We start from the raw sequence: 20,984 nt of genomic DNA on the forward strand, positions 1-20,984 counted from the left end.
GGCATAGGCTTGGATTACCATGATATTGAATGGTTTGCCTTGGAAACGAACAGAGATCATTCTGTCATTTTTGAGATTGCATCCAAGTACTGCATTTTGGACTGTTTTGTTGACCATGATGGCTACTCCATTTCTTCTAAGGGATTCCTGCCCACAGTAGTAGATATAATGGTCATCTGAGTTAAATTCACCCATTCCTGTCCATTTTAGTTCACTGATTCCTAGAATGTCAACATTCACTCTTGCCATCTCCTGTTTGACCACTTCCAATTTGCCTTGATTCATGAACCTAACATTCCAGATTCCTATGCAATATTGCTCTTTACAGCATTGGACCTTGCTTCTATCACCAGTCACATCCACAACTGGGTATTGGTTTTTCTTTGGCCCCATCCCTTTATTCTTTCTGGAGTTATTTCTCCACTGATCTCCTGTAGCATATTGGGCACCTACTGACCTGGGGAGTTCCTCTTTCAGTATCCTATCATTTTGCCTTTTCGTACTGTTCATGGGGTTCTCAAGGCAAGAATACTGAAGTGGTTTGCCATTCCCTTCTCCAGCGGGCCACATTCTGTCAGACCTCTCCACCATGACCCATCTGTCTTGGGTGGCCCCACACCGCATGGCTTAGTTTCATTGAGTTAGACACGTCTGTGGTCCGTGTGATCAGATTGGCTGGTTTTCTGTGACTATGGTTTCAGTGTGTTATTAGGGTTTCTCTTACTTTGGATGTGGGGTATCTCTTTACAGCTGCTCCAGCAGAGTGCAGCTGCTGCTCCTTATAGAACTAACACCCAAAGAAGATGTCCTTTTCATTACAGGGGACTGGGATGCAAAAGTAGGAAGTCAAGAAACACCTGGAGTAACTCAAAGGCAAATTTGGCCTTGGAGTACAGAATGAAGCAGGACAAAGGCTAATAGAGTTTTGCCAAGAGAACACACTGGTCATAGCAAATGCCCTCTTCCAACAACAAAAGAGAAGAGTCTATACATGGACATCACCAGATGGTCAACACTGAAATCAGATTGATTATATTCTTTGCAGCCAAAGATGGAGAAGCTCTATAGAGTCAGCAAAAACAAGACCAGGAGTGAACTGTGGCACAAATCATGAACTCCTTATTGCCAAATTCAGACTTAAATTGAAGAAATTAGGGAAAACCACCAGACCATTCAGGTATGACCTAAATCTAATCACTTATGACTAAACAGTGGAATTCAGAAATATATTTACGGGACTAGATCTGATAGATAGATTGCCTGAAGAACTATGGACGGAGGTTCGTGACATTGTACAGGAGACAGGGATTAAGACCACCCCCATGGAAAAAAAATGCAAAAAGGCAAAATGGTTGTCTGAGGAGGCCTTAAAAATATCTGTGAAAAGAAGAGAAGCGAAAAGCACAGGAGAAAAGGAAAGATATTCCCATTTGAATGCAGAGTTCCAAAGAATAGCAAGGAGAGATAAGAAAGCCTTCCTTAGCAATCAATGCCAAGAAATAGAGGAAAACAATAGAATGGGAAAGACTAGAGATCTCATCAAGAAAATTAGAGATACTAAGGGAACATTTCATGCAAAGATGGGCTCAATAAAGGACAGAAATGGTATGGATGGATCTAACAGAAGCGGAAGATATTAAGAAGAGGTGGCAAGAATACACAGAATAGTACAAAAAAGATCTTCATGACCCAGATAATCACGATGGTGTGATCACTCAGCTAGAGCCAGACATCCTGGAATGTGAAGTCAAGGGGGCCTTAGAAAGCATCACTACAAACAAACCTAGTGGAGATGATGGAATTCCAGTTGAGCTATTTCAAATCCTGAAAGATGATGCTCTGAAAGTGCTGCACTCAATATGCCAGCAAATTTGTAAAACTCAGCAGTGGCCACAGGACTGGAAAAGGTCAATTTTCATTCCAATCCCAAAGAAAGGCAATGCCAAAGAATGCTCAAACTACAGCACAATTGCAGTCATCTCACACGCTAATAAAGTAATGCTCAAAATTCTCCAAGCCAGGCTTCAGCAATACGTGAACCATGAACTGCCAGATGTTCAAGCTGGTTTTAGAAAAGGCAGAGGAACCAGAGATCAAATTGCAAACATACGCTAGATCATAGAAAAAGCAAGAGAGTTCCAGAAAAATATCTATTTCTGCTTTATTGACTATGCCAAAGCCTTTGACAGTGTGGATCACAATAAACTGTGGAAAATTCTGAAAGAGATGGGAATATCAGACCACCTAATCTGCCTCTTAAGAAATCTGTATGCAGGTCAAGATACAACAGTTAGTACTGGACATGTAACAACAGACTGATTCCAAATAGGGAAAGGAGTACGTCAAAGCTGTATATTGTCACCCTGCTTATTTAACTTATATGCAGAGTATATCATGATAAATGCTGGGCTGGATGAAGCACACGCTGGGATCAAGATTGCTGGGAGAAATATCAATAACCTCAGATATGCAGATGACATCACCCTTATGGCAGAAAGTGAAGAGGAACTAAAAGCATCTTGATGAAAGTGAAAGAGGAGAGTGAAAATGTTGGCTTAAAGCTCAACATTCAGAAAACTGAGATCATGGCATCTGGTCCCATCACTTCATGGCAAATAGACGGGGAAACAGTGGAAACAGTGTCAGACTTTATTTTTCTGGGCTCCAAAATCACTGCAGATGGTGATTGTAGCCATGAAATTAAAAGATGCTTACCCCTTGGAAGGAAAGTTATGACCAACCTGGGTAGCATATTAAAAAGCAGAGACATTACTTTGCCAACAAAGGTCTGTCTGTTCAAGGTTATGGTTTTTCTAGTGGTCATGTATGGATGTGAGAATTGGACTGTGAAGAAAGTTGAGCACCAAAGTGTTTATGCTTTTGAACTGTGGTGCTGGAGAAGACTCTTGAGAGTCCCTTGGACTGCAAGGACATCCAACCAGTCCATCCTAAAGGAGATCAGTCCTGGGTGTTCATTGGAAGGACTGATGCTGAAGCTGAAACTCCAGTACTTTGGCCACCTCATGTGAAGAGTTGACTCACTGGAAAAGACCCTGATGCTGGGAAGGATTGGGGGAAGGAGGAAAAGGGGATGACAGAGGATGAGATGGCTGAATGGCATCACTGACTGGATGGACATGGTTTGAGTAAACTCTGGCAGTTGGTGATGGACACGGAGGCTTGGCGTGCTGTGATTCATGAGGTTGCAAGGAGTCGGACATGACTGACTGACTGAACTGAACTGAGTCTATCTCCAGTCTATACTCTTAACTGTGTGACTCTACCTGACATAATAAACACTGCAATAATAAGCACTCAACAAAAGTTGGCTCTTCTTTTTATAACATAAAAGGCAGCATAAAGAAGGACCTCAGAAACCCTTATTAATAGAAAGGTTTGTGGAAAAATACTATGCATCCCTGTCAATGGTGGTTGTCATTGATTGATACTGATGTTTTTAAAGAAACAGCATTAACTGTTCTACACTTTATTTGTCCAAAAGCATAGAGCAACAAATGTTGCTCTCAGAATTGCAAGAGTTGGAGTAAAATATAGAAATTAAAACAAATGCTAAATTGATGGAAACAAAACCAGTAGCATTTTGAAGGTAAGTTGGTCATTTATTTATCCAATAATCATTTGTGAGCTATTCCTCATATATTAGTTTGGAACTTGCAAACTGACTCAATTGTAAATCAGTTAGTTCAGTTCAGTTCTGTCACTCAGACCAGTCTAACTCTTTGTGACTCCCACAGACTGTAGCACGCCAGGCCTCCCTGTCCATCACCAACTCCCAGAGTTTACTCAAGCTCATGTCCATTGAGTCAGTGATGCCATCCAACCATCTCATCCTCTGTCATCCCCTTCTCCTCCCACCTTCAATCTTTCCCAGCATCAGGGTCTTTTCCAATGAGTCAGCTCTTTGCATCAGGTGGCCAAAGTATGGGAGTTTCAGCTTCAGCATCAGTCCTTCCAATGAACACTCAGTACTGATCTCCTTTAGGATGGACTGATTGGATCTCCTTGCTGTCCAAGGGACTCTCAAGAGTCTTCTCCAACACCACAGTTCAAAAGCATCAATTCTTCGGCTCTCAGCTTTCCTTATAGTCCAACTCTCACATCCATACATGACTACTGGAAAAACCTTGACTAGACGGACTAGACAGAATTTTGTTGACAAAATAATGTCTCTGCTTTTTAATCTGTTGTCTAGGTTGGTCATAACTTTCCTTCAAAGGAGTAAGCATAGCTGTAATCACCATCTGAGGTGATTTTGGAGCCCCCAAAAATAAAGTCAGCCACTGTTTCCACTGTTTCCCCGTCTATTTGCCATGAACTGACAGGACCGGATGTATGATCTTGATTTTCTGAATGTTAAGCTATAAGCCAACTTTTTCACTCTCCTCTTTCACTTTCATCAAGAGGCTCTTTAGTTCTTCACTTTCTGCCATAAGGGTGGTGTCATCTGCATATCTGAGGTTATTGATATTTCTCCCAGCAATCTTGATTCCAGCTTGTGTTTCATCCAGCCCAGCGTTTCTCATGATGTACTCTGCATAAAGTTAAATAAGCAGGGTGACAGTATAGAGCCTTGACATACTACTTTTCCTAATTGGAACCAGTCTGTTCTTCCATGTCCAGTTCTAATTGTTACATCTTGACCTGCATACATATTTCTCAAGAGGCAGGTCAGGTGGTCTGGTATTCCCATCTCTTGAAGAATTTTCCAGTTTGTGGTGATCCACACAGTCAAAGGCTTTGGTATAGTCAATAAAGCAGAGGTAGGTGTTTTTCCGGAACTCTCTTGCTTTTTCCATGATACAACGGATATTGACACTTTGATCTCTGGTTCCTCTGCCTTTTCCAATTCCAGCTTGAACATCTGGAATATCACGGTTCGTATACTGTTGAAGGCTGGCTTGGAGAATTTTGAGCATCACTGTGCTAGTGTGTGAGATGAGTGAGATTGTGTGGTAGTTTAAGCATTCTTTGGCATTTTACATTTTTCACACTTATAAATTTTACATTTTACTGTGAAATTAGAACCTTAAGTAAAGACCACGTCCTAAGACTTGCAGAATACAGCTTACAGTTCAGCTGTGCATTTCTCTTCTAAGTCACAGGAAAACTGAGAGGGAAGTCAGTGCTCTAAATGCATTTACAGAAGACAAGCAGGATTCAGGGATTCAGAGGAGGGCACTTATGCCCTTGAAGGGGCTTCAAGGACACGGGTAGTATTAGCCACAGTGGGGACTTTGTGTGCATATGAATTATGACTCAAGGAGGAGGCAGTTGTCTAAAATGCAGGTTCCCAGGCCCCATCCTTACATATCTTGATTCATCAGGTCTGGAATGGGCTCCAGCAAGCCAGATTTTCTCATCCTCACTCCCACGTGATCCTGATATAGATAAGCCACAGAGCAGGGTTTTTTGTTTTTGATTTTTTTAACAGCCACAGTATTTTTTTTTTTTTTTAGTTAAATTATTTATTTATTTATGGCTGTACTGCTTTTTGCTTTTGTTTTTGGCTTCACTTTTTTCAGTGCTCGGGCAGGCTTCAGTAGCTGTGGTACACGGGCTAAATTTCCCCATGACATGTGCAATCTTCCCAGACCAGGGATCAAACCTGTGTTCCTTGCATTGGCAGGCAGATTCTTAACAACTGGATGAGCAGGCGAGTCTGTCACAGAGGACATTTTAAGAATAAGCGACAGTAGACAGAGCCTTGGGGGAGTTGAACAACAGAAAGGAGGGTAGAAAAGGATAAGCCATTGTAGGTGGGTACTTGATTACAAAGTTCATTTAGTTGGGTCATATTTGCTACATTATCAAAGATAATTTCATGTTTTGAATGGGGGTCTTTGTTTATTAACTCCTAATGTTCTTCAGTTGGAGAAGGCAACCCACTCTGGTACTCTTGCATGGAAAATCCCATGGATGGAGGAGCCTGGTAGGCTGCAGTCCATGGGGTTGCGAAGAGTTGGACACGACTGAGTTGGACACAAGCTTAGTTGCCCCGTGGCATGTGGCATCTTCCTGGACCAGGGATCAAACCTGTGTCCCTTGCATTGGCAGATGGAGTCTTAGCTACTGATCCATCAGAGAAGTCCAAAGACATACTGTTGCCTGAAGAAAGCAACATAGAGGGATGTCTCTAGGCTGCTGTGAATTTAGGTATAAGGAGGGGAGATATATATTGGTTTTCACTTGTATATACAGAAAAACAATTTCTAGAATATTCCTCAAAGAACTAGTGAGAGTGGTCATTTATTGGAGGAAGGTGGGAACGGGCTGGATGGGGGGCAGAGGTGGGAGAGAGAATTTTGACTGTAACTGCTTTTAGATTTTTTTGTTCGGGTGAACACATAATGATATATAATCTCTTTGAAATGTTAAATGAGCAGAAGGAAAGAAGAGAGTGCCATGTGTAGATTCCAGTAGGATCTACTACAAGGTTCTGGGAAGGTCATTTGGCTCAAGGCATGACATTCAAAAACAATCTCAAAATTCTACCTCCAAATGAGATTTTATGCATGTTCACAAAGACTGCATTTACCAACAACTAACAACTTTAAACTGTATCTCATTATTGAGTCACGTCATCTGTTGTGCATCTTGAACTAATATTTTTATAAACTCTACCCTTTAAAAAATTAGTTATTTGGCTCTGCTGGGTCTTAGTTGTGGCACTCAGGATCTTGATCTTTGTTGTGGCATGCAGGTTCTTTCCTTGTGGCATGTGGGAACTAGTTCCCTGACCAGGGATAGAACCCAGTCCCCTGCATTGGCAACATGGAGTCTTAGCCACTGGACCACTAGGTAAGTCCCAAACTCTATCTTTTAAATAACATGATTTGTACTCCATATTATATTCTGTTTAGAAATTAACTTGTAAGTATTTAAGATCAAGTCAGGCTTCCCAGGTGGCCTAGTGATAAAGAATCCTCCTGCCAATACAGGAGACGCAAAAGATGCGGGTTTGATTCCTGCATCAGGAAGATCCCCTGGAGTAGGAAATGGCAATCTGCTATAGCATTCTTTCCCGGAGAATTCTATGGGCAGAGAAGCCTGGAGGGTTACAGTCCATGGGGCCATAAAGGGTCAGATATGACTGAGCAACTGAACACACACACATAGACATCAAGTAACCATGTTTGCCTTTCTTTACTTTTTTATACTGTTGGGAGCTTCAAGATGTAGTAGTAACCTGGACTTCTTTCTATATGACTCTGTATCAGTCCACATCTGTTTGGAGTTAATGATTGCAGTCAGGAAGGCAGTCTAGGGTCTTTTGTACATTACATTTATAATTATTCTTCATAGTAGGTTCTCAAGCCAAAGTCTGGTTCATGACTTTCTATGTGTGGTTAGTGTGTAAAGGTGTGTGTTTGCAAACTGTTACTTAGTTTGGACTGTGAGGTTTTTTTTCTCCCTAATCCAATTGAAAGAGGCTGTATGCTGGGTTGGTCAAAAACTTTGTTTGGGTTTTTCCATAACATGAGTGAACTTTTTGGCCAACTCAATATTTGTAAGTTCTGTGGCCCTCACTGTATTAAAGAGAGTTCATAATTTCAGATTGGGCCACCTTCACAGAATGTGGGTGTGTGTTTACCAGAACATGTATGGCCATACATATGTTCAGGTGTCTCTTTGAAAGAAGGGTACAGTATAAGCAGAAATTTTGGTTCTGCTATTCTTGTGAGACTGTGTAGTCTAGTGATTATGAGTGCTCATTCCAGAGCCTGACTGCCTAGGCTTGAATTCAGCTTCACCAACTGTTAGCTGGGCAGTCTTGGGCAAGTTAGTTAATTGTTTTGAGTCTGTATTTTCTCATCTGTAGAGTGAGTATAATTATTGTTCCTATTAATAATTATATCCACCTCATAAGGTTGGTGCAAGGATATATATATACACACACACACACACACATTTATATATATATATATGCATTTTATGTATGTATATATATGTAGAAATAAAACAACTTCAAGCACTTAGAACAGTGTCTAGCATATAATAGAAAATAAATGTTAGTTATTATCATTCTCTTAAGTGTTCTAACAGGTCTGTCAAACAGAACTGGCAGTTTTCCAAGTGACACTTTTTGTTCATTCATTATTCAGACAACACATGATATCTTGATGCCTGGATATGTCAAGTATTATGATGGGCTCTGGGCAATATCCATTTTTCCATTTCCTTTAAAAAGAAAAGCTGACTCTCCCTGTTTTCTCAAGAACCTTTGTGACTTGGTGTTCCTGGAACTAGAATGGGAACCCTGGGAGTGTGGCTATGCTTCGTGGCTCACCTGCAGAGACCTCTGTCCCTGAGCAGGAATCACTCATGTGGGGAGTGGCCTGGGATTGCCCAATGCCAGCGCTTCCTAAATCCACATCTACGTCAGCCCTGCAGCGCTCAGAACTGCCCGTTCTGGCGGTGTGCAGTGACATCAGGCTGGGGCTTAGTGTGTGGGGACACACAGTTCCTGGCATTTGTCCTGATGGTCTCCCATGAGGTGGCATCTGTCCTACTTTCCAAACCCTTTCCTTCAGGTAATCCAAAACCAGGCTAAGGAGGTTACAGATTATTTACTCTGAAAATTCTGGCTCTCGTCCAGCTTCGTACATGTTAAATGGCTTGCGTTATTAGAAGAGCCAAGGGACTCTAGAGGTGCATTTCTTTTCATTTTATTTAAAGAGGAATTCATGAGGCCCTTTCACTTCACATTAAGGATGAGAAGGTGGAAAGGGGAAGAAGGTGGAAGGGTGGGTAAGAGAACTAACATTTATTTAGCACTTGCTCTGTACCAGGAAGTCTATATATGTTGGCTTTTGGGGAACCTGGACTTGACTAAGGTCTACGAGGTCAGGGGCCATGGCTGCCTTTACTTATCTGTTAGCATAGTGCCTTATCTCCCATTACGAAATGAAATGAATATATGCATATGTTATGAGCCCATGTCTGTCTGTCTGCCTGTTTAATCTTTGCCAAAGCTCACATCATTTAAAAATTACATTGACCTTTGCCAACTGAAAAAAAAAAATGCACGTGACAGCTGTGAGTTCAGTTCTGTTTAGGGCTTACTGTGAACTATAACCCAAGAGATAGCCTTTCGCGTAGCTCTGAGAACTGCCACACAGAGGGGCAGAGAGGGGGAGGTCAGTATATAGACGTGATTTGGCCAAGGGACAGGGGAAGGTCTGTGCAAACAAGCATCAATCTTATTGGAAGGTTGCTGCCGGTCACAAGGAGCAGATGGTTATAATGCCTTTCTAGGAATGAGAAGATTTAAGAAACTGGATTCATAGAATTTTTCTCCTGAAAATATCTGAGTATCTGAAGACCTATTCTCTCCATTTTTCCCAAAGCACAGAGTGCCTCATTCCTGATCCTTGCCCTGAACTCTTTTCAGGGTGCCTTAAAAGTCAGTAACTACAGAGCGAGTGACTTCAATTCTTTTTAAACCCGATGGCAAGCGACATTCTTCAGTTTGCACTTTGGTCTGAGTTGAAGACCATCTCATCATTTCTATATCCAATATTTGGTTTTATATTTCTTATCATATAACTGCAGAGCTAATTAACATATTGTTATAGTCTTTTGAATCTGAAGATATTTTCAGAAGTGTAAATTGAATACATCTATGGTTTTGATGAAACTGTTACTTTTTAATTAAAATAGTTACATTAATCTTATTTTCACTTGGCTTCCCAGATGGCACTAGTGGTAAAGAACTTGCCTGCCAATGCAGGAGATGTAAGAGACACGGCTTCGATCCCTGGGTCGAGAAGATTCCCTGGAGGAGGGCATGGCAATCCACCCCAGTATTTTTGTCTAGAGAATCCCATGGATAGAGGAGCCTGGCGGGCTACAGTCCATGGATTTGCAGAGAATTGGACACAACTGAATCGATAGCACCGACCTAAAACAGAATTCCCCTGTCTTCTTACAGTGACATTTTGGCATTAAAAGCAGCTCAAAGTTTAATGGGGAGGGAGAGAGAAAGTGGAATCAGAGGAGGGAGCAGATTGACTTGGCATTCACCCCTCCCTACACTTCTTAGATCTTTCAGTAAGGATTTAGAATTAAGATGAACTAATTGGAAACATCCTTCTGGGAATTGTTTATGTCTTGTAATACTTTAAATATATTAGGTCAGTGATTCTCAAAGTTTAGTTATTCTGCAGGTTTGCTATAAATTCACAGTGCTGTACTTTTGTATCACCTGTACTTGTATTGATTTTATATTTAAATCAACATACTTTTTTTGGTGTGTGTAGCGGAGTTTTATCAAAGTGAAAAAGGGACAGAGAAAGCTTCTGACATAGACATCAGAAGGGGGATGGAGAGTGCCCTGCTTACTAGTCTTAGCAAGGGAGTTATATACTTTTTAAATTATTAGAATAAATCAAAAGAATGTCTCAATGTTGTGAAGATCTTACTAGACCCACCCCCACAATTTACATTTTAAGATGACAGGATAAGAACTCACAATAGAAAGATTTTACCAGACCCACTCCCATCATATACATTTTAAGATAACAGGATTAGTCAGAAGGTTTTTAGGAAGGAGAAACTGCCCACAAGTAGGATACATGGTTGTTATGTAATCCTTAGTGCAGAGTTGAACTGAGTTGTTTGTTATGTAATCATCAGTTCCAGGCTTAGAGAAAAAAACGTTTTATGTGACTAAGACTAAGGAAAAAAGAAACCTTTTGTCATTTCCTCCTCCTTGAGAACTCCAAACCCCTTTCTCCTCCATGGAGACACCGGACTTCTTGTCAACCTGCCTAGGAATTGACTCTCATCCCCCTCTTTTCTTTCAGGAGAATATGGCTGCCAAGGGAAAAGGGGGCGTCTCTCTCATTCTGTAACTACTTCCTGCTGTGATGGGGCACTGTCCCTAAATTGTTGAGGCAACATATTTTTCTAACCCTAATATTGACGGTCTCTGATTCAGGGGCCCCAAATAATAGTTGGAAGAAGCTGTGGTACTCGTAGGAATGAGGCTGTAGGTACTCGTACAAATGGAGCCTGGACAGCCATTTGTAACTTAAAAGCTTTCAGACAGTTAGAAACAAACCCAGTTATACAGTTACAGATGTAAGGCAAAATAGTCATTAAACCAAGTTAAAACATAATCAAAATTAAGTCCCATGATGTCCATAGTTAAGGTACAATATGTTATACCAGTCCATCTTAGGATTGTTAGATGTCATCAGATCAAGAAGAGGTGTCACACATGATTGTTGTTGGTGAAGAGCTGAAGAAAGTCCTTTCCTTGAAGCAGAGAAACCCACCATGCAAAGCCTTCAATTGATGAGGAGGTTGAAAAGCTGAAAGCTGAGTCACATAGTTAATTTTAAGGCTTCAGGATCTATGACAATGTCAGTCAGTTCAGTCGCTCAGTCGTGTCTGACTCTGTGACCCCATGGACTGCAGTATGCCGGGCTTCCCTGTCCATAACCAACTCCCCGGGCTTACTCAAACTCATGTTCATTGAGTTGGTGATGCCATCCAACCATCTCATTCTCTGTCTTCCCCTTCTCCTCCCACCAGCATCAGGGTCTTTTCAAATGAGTCAGTTCTTCGCCTCAGGTGGCCAAACTATAATCTGTGCGCAGAAACAGTCTACCATAGAGGCAGTCCCTTCTTAGGAACAGTTCGAGCTCTCATTAAAGCTATGGATAATAAAACTTTAAACCAACTGTCTTGTGTTTCCTGAGTTAGCTTGCACAGATATCTTTTAGTAACATCACTAGCCTTTTCAATCTTTCCTGAAGATTGGGGCAAGGAGCAGTGTAAATGATATTCTTTTCCTAGAACTTTTGACACTCCTTGAGTTACAGTAGATTTAAAGATGGAGCATTGTTGCTCTGAACTTTAGAGTTTAAGCTCCCTCTTAAATCACGAGAAGTCAGTGCAATAAGGTTTTGCCTATTAGTAATTTGTGAGCTTTCAGTCAGTTCAGTTAAGTCGCTCAGTTGTGTCCAACTCTTTGCGACCCCATGAATCGCAGCACGCCAGGCCTCTGTCCATCACCAGCTCCCAGAGTTTACTCAAACTCATGTCCATTGAGTTGGTGATGCCATCCAGCCATCTCATCCTCTGTTGTCCCCTTCTCCTCCTGCCCCCAATCCCTCCCAGCATCAGGGTCTTTTCCAGTGAGTCAACTCTTTGCATGAGGTGGCCAAAGTACTGGAGTTTCAGCTTCAGCATCAGGCAAAACAATAGTAGCAATTACCCTCAAACAAGGTGGCCATAGCCTTTTTTCAGTAATAAACTAAACTCTGTTCCTGTGGGCAAGCTCAAAGGTGAAGCCTATAGGAGAGCAGTTTGAAGAGCTTCAAAAGCCTTTTGAGTCTCTGGGGACCAAACCAGCTTGTTGGTTTGGGCCTGCTGAGTCTCAGTTATAAGTTTATACAAAGGCTGGGCAAGTTCCCCATAACCTGGAATCCAAATGTGGCAGTAGCCAGTTATGCCCAAGAATCCTCTCAATTTTCTTAAAGTCATAGGTAGAGCATGATTTATGATAGGTTTAACTCTAGAAAGTATCCTCAAATCAGTGAAAAATATTTGGCTCCTTTAGGAATTTCAGATAATAAAGTATAAGGATTAGGTACTTATTATTCATATATCTTGAACAAGTCTCCATTTATCATTTGATTTTGTTTACACCCAAAATAGGAGTGTTGCATGGACTATTAGAATTAATAGCCCTTGTTCCTTTAAATTTTCAATGATGGGTTTTAACTCTTCCATAACCTCAGGCTTTAGTGGGTTCTGCTTTTGATGTGGAAATAGGTGAGGGTCATTGAGCTTGATAACGATAGGAGTAGCATTTTGTGCTCGACCCACAGTTTTCCCATCAGCACATACTTTAGGATTTACATTTTGTTCAGTTAAAAAGAGCGGGTTCCATATTCATGAAAACAGAAGCCTGGACTTTGCTCAGTATATCCCTTCCCAGAAGAAGTGAGGGAGACTCTGGCATGATTAGAAACTCATGAGAAAAGAGCACCGAGTCCTAGTTGCAACTTAAAGGATGACTGAAATAATAGCATTTGGCTCATCCCAACAGTCCCATTACAGTAGTGGGTCAGGAGGAAAGTGGATTAGGGGCTTCAATGAACACAAAGTTGTCCCAGTGTCCAAAAGAAAATTGACTGATTGGCCCCTCACAGTTATTAATACCTGGGGTTCCTCAAGTGTAATTAGGATGGGGAGCCCTGGGCACCTTCAGTCTCGATTGCCTTGAGAGTCTGACCCCTGGGGTGTAAACCCCGGAGGACAGTCTCTTTTCCAGTATGGTCCTTTGCAGACATGGAGCCTCAGGTGGCTTAGAAGCCTGAGGGCAATCCTGCTTGAGATGCCCCTCCTTTCCACAGTAATAACAAGTCCTTCCATTTTCACCTGGGTCCCTCTGGGTATTTTTCCTCAGGCTGTTTCAGAGTGGATCTAACAGCCATTGTTGGGGCTTTATTCTCTTGTCTGTTTCTTTTTTGCCTATTTTCCTCCTCATATTCTCTACCATAATATACCATCTGAGCCAGTTGCAACAGTTTTTCTAAAGACTGATTTGGTCCGAATGCCTGTTTTTGTAACTTGTGGCAGATATTGGAGCTGACTGAGTGAGAAATCTATCTTTTAAGATCATTCCTCCTCTGCACTTTTCTTCTCTCCCTGTTCTGTATCAGCCAACTTAGCATAGTCTAACGTCTCAGCATGCACTTGCTTGAGTCCTTCAAGATTACTTGTAGCACAGTGGCTCTGATCTGGGAACTGCTTGGCTCCCAGTAGGGAGGAGAGCTATTTCATGTTCCCTCTTTCCCCTTATCTTATGTTCAAGCCATTCATCTCCAAAAGTAGTAGCTTCCCCCCAAACTCAAGCTCTCGAGTTTTGGAGTCAGTGTCTGTCCCAAGACACATCTCTCCAAGTAAGGTCATAAAGTAAATTTAGTCCTGTAAAGTCTTTTGTGTACCTTTGGGATCTTCTTAATAGTCTTGACCATAATTGGGACTGTTTGAATTTCTACCTAGACTGAGGTAACTCCTCCTGGGAGTGTGCCCTGATTCTCAGCCTGTTCATTTGGGAGCCCCAGATACAGGGGCAAAGTAAGTGGATAGGAGACAGCTGAAGGCTTCACACCCAAATCTGCACCCTTAGGACATAAGTTCTAGCATGTCTGCAGAGAGATAAAGAGCAACATATGTGTCACTTCTACCCATTTCTCTTGTTTCCTATGGAACCGGTCTAGTTGTAAAACAGTATAATAAGTAAGATCCTACAACTGGCCAGCATTCCCTGTCTTCCAAAGGATACTTTGGCCATTCAGTATCACAGAGGAATATCAGGCATGTATTTTTAAACTCTGGGGATCAAACTTGTCCCAGCTTTTAAAAAATACATTGTAAAGGAGTGATTCTGAAACTGCTAGCTCCCATCTGTAAGAGAAAAAAACCAGCATCCACAACCGTGGCTTCTTTCCACTGGAGGCATCCCTCCCTGACCTAGATGGGGGTGTAGACGGACTTTCTACTGAAGCTTTCCTTGCCTGGTCAGACTAGTCTGTCTCTTACAGATGCAGGCACCTTACCCATCCCTCCTGGTTCTACCACCAAGGTGGGGTGGAGACATACCAGGGTAGACCTGATGGCATCTCAGGTTGATTTTTAGTTCCTTATCACAAGTATGCTACTGGAGATCAGTGGAGAAATAACTCCAGAAAGAATGAAGGGATGGAGCCAAAGCAAAAACAACAGCCAGTTGTGGGTGTGACTGGTGATAGAAGCAGGGACAGATGCTGTAAAGAGCAATATTGCATAGGAACCTGGAATGTTAGGTCCATGAATCATGGCAAATTGGAAGCAGTCAAACAGGAGATGGCAAGAGTGAATGTCGACATTCTAGGAATCAGTGAACTAAGATGGACTGGACTGGGTGAATTTAGCTCAGATGACTATTATATCTACTACTATGGGCAGGAATCCCTTAGAAGAAATGGAGTAGCCATCATAGTCAGCAAAAGAGTGCAAAATGCAGTACTTGGATGCAATCTCAAAAATGACAGAATGATCTCTGTTTGTTTCCAAGGCAAACCATTCATAGTAATCCAAGTCTATGCCCCGAACAGTAATGCTGAAGAAGCTGAAGATGAATGGTTCTATGAAGACCTACAAGACCTTCTAGAATTAACACCCCCAAAAAATGTCCTTTTCATTATAGGGGACTAGAATGCAAAAGTAGGAAGTCAAGAAACACCTGGAGTAACAGGCAAATTTGGCCTTGGAGTACGGAATGAAGCAGGGCAAAAAAATAATAGAGTTCTGCCAAGAGAACGCACTGGTCATAGCAAACACCCTCTTCCATCAACACAAGAGAAGACACTACACATGGACATCACCAAATGGTCAACACCGAAATCAGATTGATTATATTCTTTGCAGCCAAAGATGGAGAAGCTCTGTACAGTCAGCAAAAACAAGACCAGGAGCTGACTGTGGCTCAGATCATGAACTCCTTATTGCCAAATTCAGACTTAAATTGAAGAAATTAGGGAAAACCACCAGACCATTCAGGTATGACCTAAATCAAATCCCTTATGATTATACAGTGGAAGTGAGAAATAGATTTAAGGGACTAGATCTGATAGACAGACAGCCTGATGAACTATGGATGGAGGTTTGTGACATTGTACAGGAGGCAGGTATCAAGACCATCCCCAAGAAAAAGAAATGCAAAAAGGCAAAATGGTTGTCTGAGGAGGCCTTACAAATAGCTGTGAAAAGAAGTGAAGTGAAAAGCAAAGGAGAAAAGGAAAGATATTCCCATCTGAATGCAGAGTTCCAAAGAATAGCAAGGAGAGATAAGAAAGCCTTCCTCAGTGATCAATGCAAAGATAGAGGAATACAATAGAATGGGAAAGACTAGAGATCTCTTCAAGAAAATTAGAGATACCAAGGGAACATTTCATGCAAAGATGGGCTCAATAAAGGACAGAAATGGTATGGACCTAACAGAAGCAGAAGATATTAAGAGGAGGTGGCAAGAATACACAGAAAAACTGTACAAAAGAGATCTTCACAACCCACATAATCATGATGGTGTGATCACTCACCTAGAGCCAGACATCCTGGAATGTGAAGTCAAGTGGGCCTTAGGAAGCATCACTATGAACAAAGCTAGGGGAGCTGATGGAATTCCAGTTGGGCTATTTCAAATCCTGAAAGATGATGCTGTGAAAGTGCTGCACTTAATATGCCAGCAAATTTGTAAAACTCAACAGTGGCCACAGGACTGGAAAAGGTCACTTTTCTTTCCAATCCCAAAGAAAGTCAATGCCAAAGAATGCTCAAATGACTGCACAATTGCAGTCATCTCACACGCTAGTAAAGTAATGCTCAAAATTCTCCAGGCCAGGCTTCAGCAATATGTGAATGGTGAACTTCCAGATGTTCAAGCTGGACTTAGAAAAGGCAGAGGAACCAGAGATCAAATTGGCAACATTTGTTGTATCATCAAAAAAGCAAAAGAGTTCCAGAAAAACATCTATTTCTGCTTTATTTACTATGCCAAAGCCTTTGACTGTGTAGATCACAATAAACTGTGAAAAATTCTGAAAGAGATGGGAATACCAAACCACCTGACCTGCCTCTTGAGAAACCTGTATGCAGGTCAGGAAGTAACAGTTAGAACTGGACATGGAACAACAGACTGGTTCCAAATCAGGAAAGGAGTATGTCAAGGCTGTATATTGTCACTCTGCTTGTTTAACTTATATGCAGGGTACATCATGAGAAACGCTGGGCTGGTGGAAGCACAAGCTGGAATCAAGATTGCCAGGAAAAATATCAATAACCTCAGATATGCAGATAACACCACTCTTATGGCAGAAAGTAAAGAAGAACTAAAGAGCCTCTTGATGAAAGTGCAAGAGGAGAGTGAAAAAGTTGGCTTATAGCTTAACATTCAGAAAATCAAGATCATACATCCGGTCCTGTCAGTTCATGGCAAATAGATGGGGAAACTGGAAACAGTGGCTGACTTTATTTTTGGGGGCTCCAAAATCACCTCAAATGGTGATTACAGCTATGAAATTAAGACGCTTACTCCTTTGAAGGAAAGTTATGACCAACCTAGACAACAGATTAAAAAGCAGAGACATTATTTTGTCAACAAAATTCTGTCTAGTCCGTCTAGTCAAGGTTTTTCCAGTAGTCATGTATGGATGTGAGGGTTGGACTATAAGGAAAGCTGAGAGCCGAAGAATTGATGCTTTTGAACTGTGGTGTTGGAGAAGACTCTTGAGAGTCCCTTGGACTGCAAGGAGATCCAACCAGTCCATCCTGAAGGAGATCAGCCCTGGGTGTTCATTGGAAGGACTGATGCTGAAGCTGAAACTCCAGTACTTTGGCCACCTGCAGCAAAGAGCCAATTCATTGGAAAAGACCCTGATACCAGGAAAGACTGAAGGCAGGAGGAGAAGGGGACAATAGAGGATGAGATGGCTGGATGGCATCACTGACTCAGTGTACGTGAGTTTGAGCAAACTCTGGGAGATAGTGAAGGTTAGGGAAGCCTGGTATGCTGCAGTCCATGGGGTGGCAAAGTTTGGACATGACTGAGTGACTAAACATCAACAACTTACACCTGTGGATTTTGGCAACATAGCCTTGTTGAGTCTTAGTGACACAGAATATCAGAACATCTTCAGTGTCATGAATTTTGTGAGACATCCCATTCCATTTTAGAGAGCTCTGTTGGAAAATTATTTCTTAAATAATGGATTTCGCTATGGTAAATTTGTTTCTCTGGAAACTGGCAATATTAAGGAAGGTTATCAGGAATTCGAGAGACACAATGGGTCATCTGGAAAAAATATTAAAAAGGACTTTGGCAAGTAGAGATTAGGTCCAGGGACAGCAAAGTCAAGCTCCTTTGCAAAGGTGAGATGAAGGTCATCATCAGCCTTTAGGGGAATCCAAAGGACACAGCCTTAAGGGAGGAGAACGTGGAAGTACCTAGGCCATTGATTCATTGCTAGGAATAGTCTTGGCACAGCACTGGAGTTTGCTCCTCAAACACTGCTTCAATCCTGTCCCAAGAGACTTTAATTCTCAGGCCGGTTTTAAAGGCCCAAAAGTGAATGCTTCTTCTGGAATTGCCTTGACAGAAGTCTCAGGGCTGACTCATTGATCTAAATTGGGCCAAATGCCCACATACCAAGCCATAAACCAGTCACTGCGACTCTGATCTGTTCAGTCTGAGTTGCTCATTTGCACACGCTGGCGTGTTGTGGTCAGTTCACATAAACTGCATGGACAGAGAGTAGGGGAGAACACATACCCAGGAAACACTGAAGTGCTGTTTAAAAGACACTTAAGTGATGTTTAAAGAACACTAAAGTGCTGTTTAAAAGAGTAAGGAGGTGATGATGTGCATGCAAAATGGCAGACGTTTGTCACAGGTCTCCCCTAAAGTGACCTCATTCTCTTACTTGTCCTGTATTTCTAATTGTGTGGAACTCAGGGTCTGTCCCAAGGGTAACATTCACTTATACTTTGATGGGAATGGAGACCCTGGATTTTTACAGTTCTTTAATTCCCCGCTTTCTCCTTGCTACCACTATTTTTTTAGATGCTGCTCTTATTAAGGTTTCAGTAGATACAGTGGAACTGGACTCAAAGTACAGGCTTCTGCAGAGATACTGGGACTTCACATTAGTCACACTGCTAATGAGTCACAGCACTTAGAACCTAGTGCCAAGGTCTCCATGTTATTGATTCAGAACTTCCAGAATATGCACATGCTTTTCTCTGTGGCAGAAAATGGCTACTATCCATATCTGTACAATTGTTCTGTATTTACCCCAGGTCACGTGTACCTCTCATCATAATAGTAGGTACTATTTAATGAAGGCTTACAAATGGGCTTTTGAAGCATTTCCTATTTATATGTGGGAAATTGCCTGTGAATTTGGGAATGTGTGCCAGCATAGAGCTGACCAAACATGCTATATTGGACATGAGCCATATTTGTGTTTGACTGACACAAATTCCCTTCCTCTAAACCACTCAGTTGTAGATATGTCTTATTCTTCCACTCCTTCTCAGAACCTCAAAAGAGTGGAATTTGAACAAGAGGTAAGGTGGATATAAAGGCTGACTTTATAACGTAACAGGAAAACATGTGTTCTGTCATTTGTCTCATATAATGTACTACATATATACTATATAAAATATAAAAATTATATAGAAATTATATTATGTATGTGTATCATCTCTTCTATTTCCAAGAAGTTTCTGAGCTATAAGCAACAGAAACTCACTCAATGAGCTTCTGGAAAGATTGAATTTATTGGCGGACATACCTGAAAGTCTAAGTCCCAAGCACCCTCAACCTCAGAGCTTCTAAAAAGGATTCTCAGTGACCCTTCTTGGTACATATGCCAATATTAGGACCAATCATTGTGTCTAGATGGATAGGGTTCTGTGAGTAGTTGGCTTAGGTTGCACACCTATCCTTGTAGTGGGAAAGTGGCAGGGGGAAGGATGTTGCATTTGAAAGCCTCATTATGTAACATACCATTATCTAAAGGGGAAATTGGAATTTTGTTTCCAAAAGAACAAGAAGATATATAGGGCAGGCCAAACAACAGCCGTCTACCATACTGCCGTCTGACCAACATCTCATAAAAATATTGCTTCCAATCACATACAAACTTCTTTCCAAGGGAAATTCTGATAAATATGGAATATCAGATCGCTTTATAATTCAAGTGAGAATTTTATTTAACTATAATACATATTATAGTATGCACCTAAGAGTACAGATAGGGGAATTTTCATGAACTGAATGCACCCTTATGCCCAGCACCCAGATCATGAAACATTATCAACACTACAGAAGCCCTGCTGCGTGACCTTTTCAGTCATCCTTCCCCTTGTCAGGGGCTTCCCCGGTGTCTCAGCAATAAAGAATCTGCCTGCAATTCAGGAGATGCTCGGGAAATGCGAGTTCAATTTCTGGGTCTGGAAGATCCCCTGGAGAAAGAAATGGCAACCCGCTCTGGTAATCTTGCCGAGAAAATCCCATGGACAGAGGAGCCTGGTGGGCTATAGTCCATGGGGTTGCAAAAGACTTGGACACAATTAAGTGACTGAACACACTGTCAGGGACAACCATTGTCCTGATCTGCTAGCAACATTGATTAGTTTCACCTATTTTAATATTTTATATCAAGGGAACAACACTATAGGTTGTCTTTCCTGTTTGTCATCGGCCAACATTGTTTTTCTTCTTTTGTAAAGATATTTATATATTTGGCATTGCCTTTTTTTGGGGATTGGAATGAAAACTGATCTTTTCTAGTCCTGTGGCCACTGCTGAGTTTTCCAAATTTTCTGGCATATTGAGTGCAGCACTTTCACAGCATCATCTTTCAGGATTTGCAATAGCTCAACTGGAATTCCATCACCTCCACTAGCTTTGTTCATAGTGATGCTTTCTAACGCCATCTTGACTTCACATTCCAGGATGTCTGGCTCTAGGTAAGTGATCACACCATTGTGCTTATCTGGGTCGTGAAGATCTTTTTTGTATAGTTCTTCTGTGTATTCTCGCCAGCTCTTCTTAATATCATCTGCTTCTGTTAGATCCATACCATTTCTGTCCTTTATTGGGCCCATCTTTGCATTACCTTGCATTCCCTTGGTATCTCTAATTTTCTTGAAGAGATCTCTAGTCTTTCTCATTCTATTGTTTTCCTCTATTTCTTTGCATTGATCGCTGAGGAAGGCTTTCTTATCTCTCCTTGCTATTCTTTGGAACTCTGTATTCAGATGGGAATATCTTTCCTTTTCTCCTTTGCTTTTCACTTCGCTTCTTTTCACAGCTATTTGTAAGACCTCCTCAGACAGCCATTTTGCTTTTTTGCATTTCTTTTCCATGGGGATGGTCTTAATCCCTGTCTTCTGTACAATGT

This window comes from Odocoileus virginianus, chromosome 23 (genome assembly GCF_023699985.2).
Source record: "Odocoileus virginianus isolate 20LAN1187 ecotype Illinois chromosome 23, Ovbor_1.2, whole genome shotgun sequence".
Classification (NCBI taxonomy): Eukaryota; Metazoa; Chordata; class Mammalia; order Artiodactyla; family Cervidae; genus Odocoileus; species Odocoileus virginianus.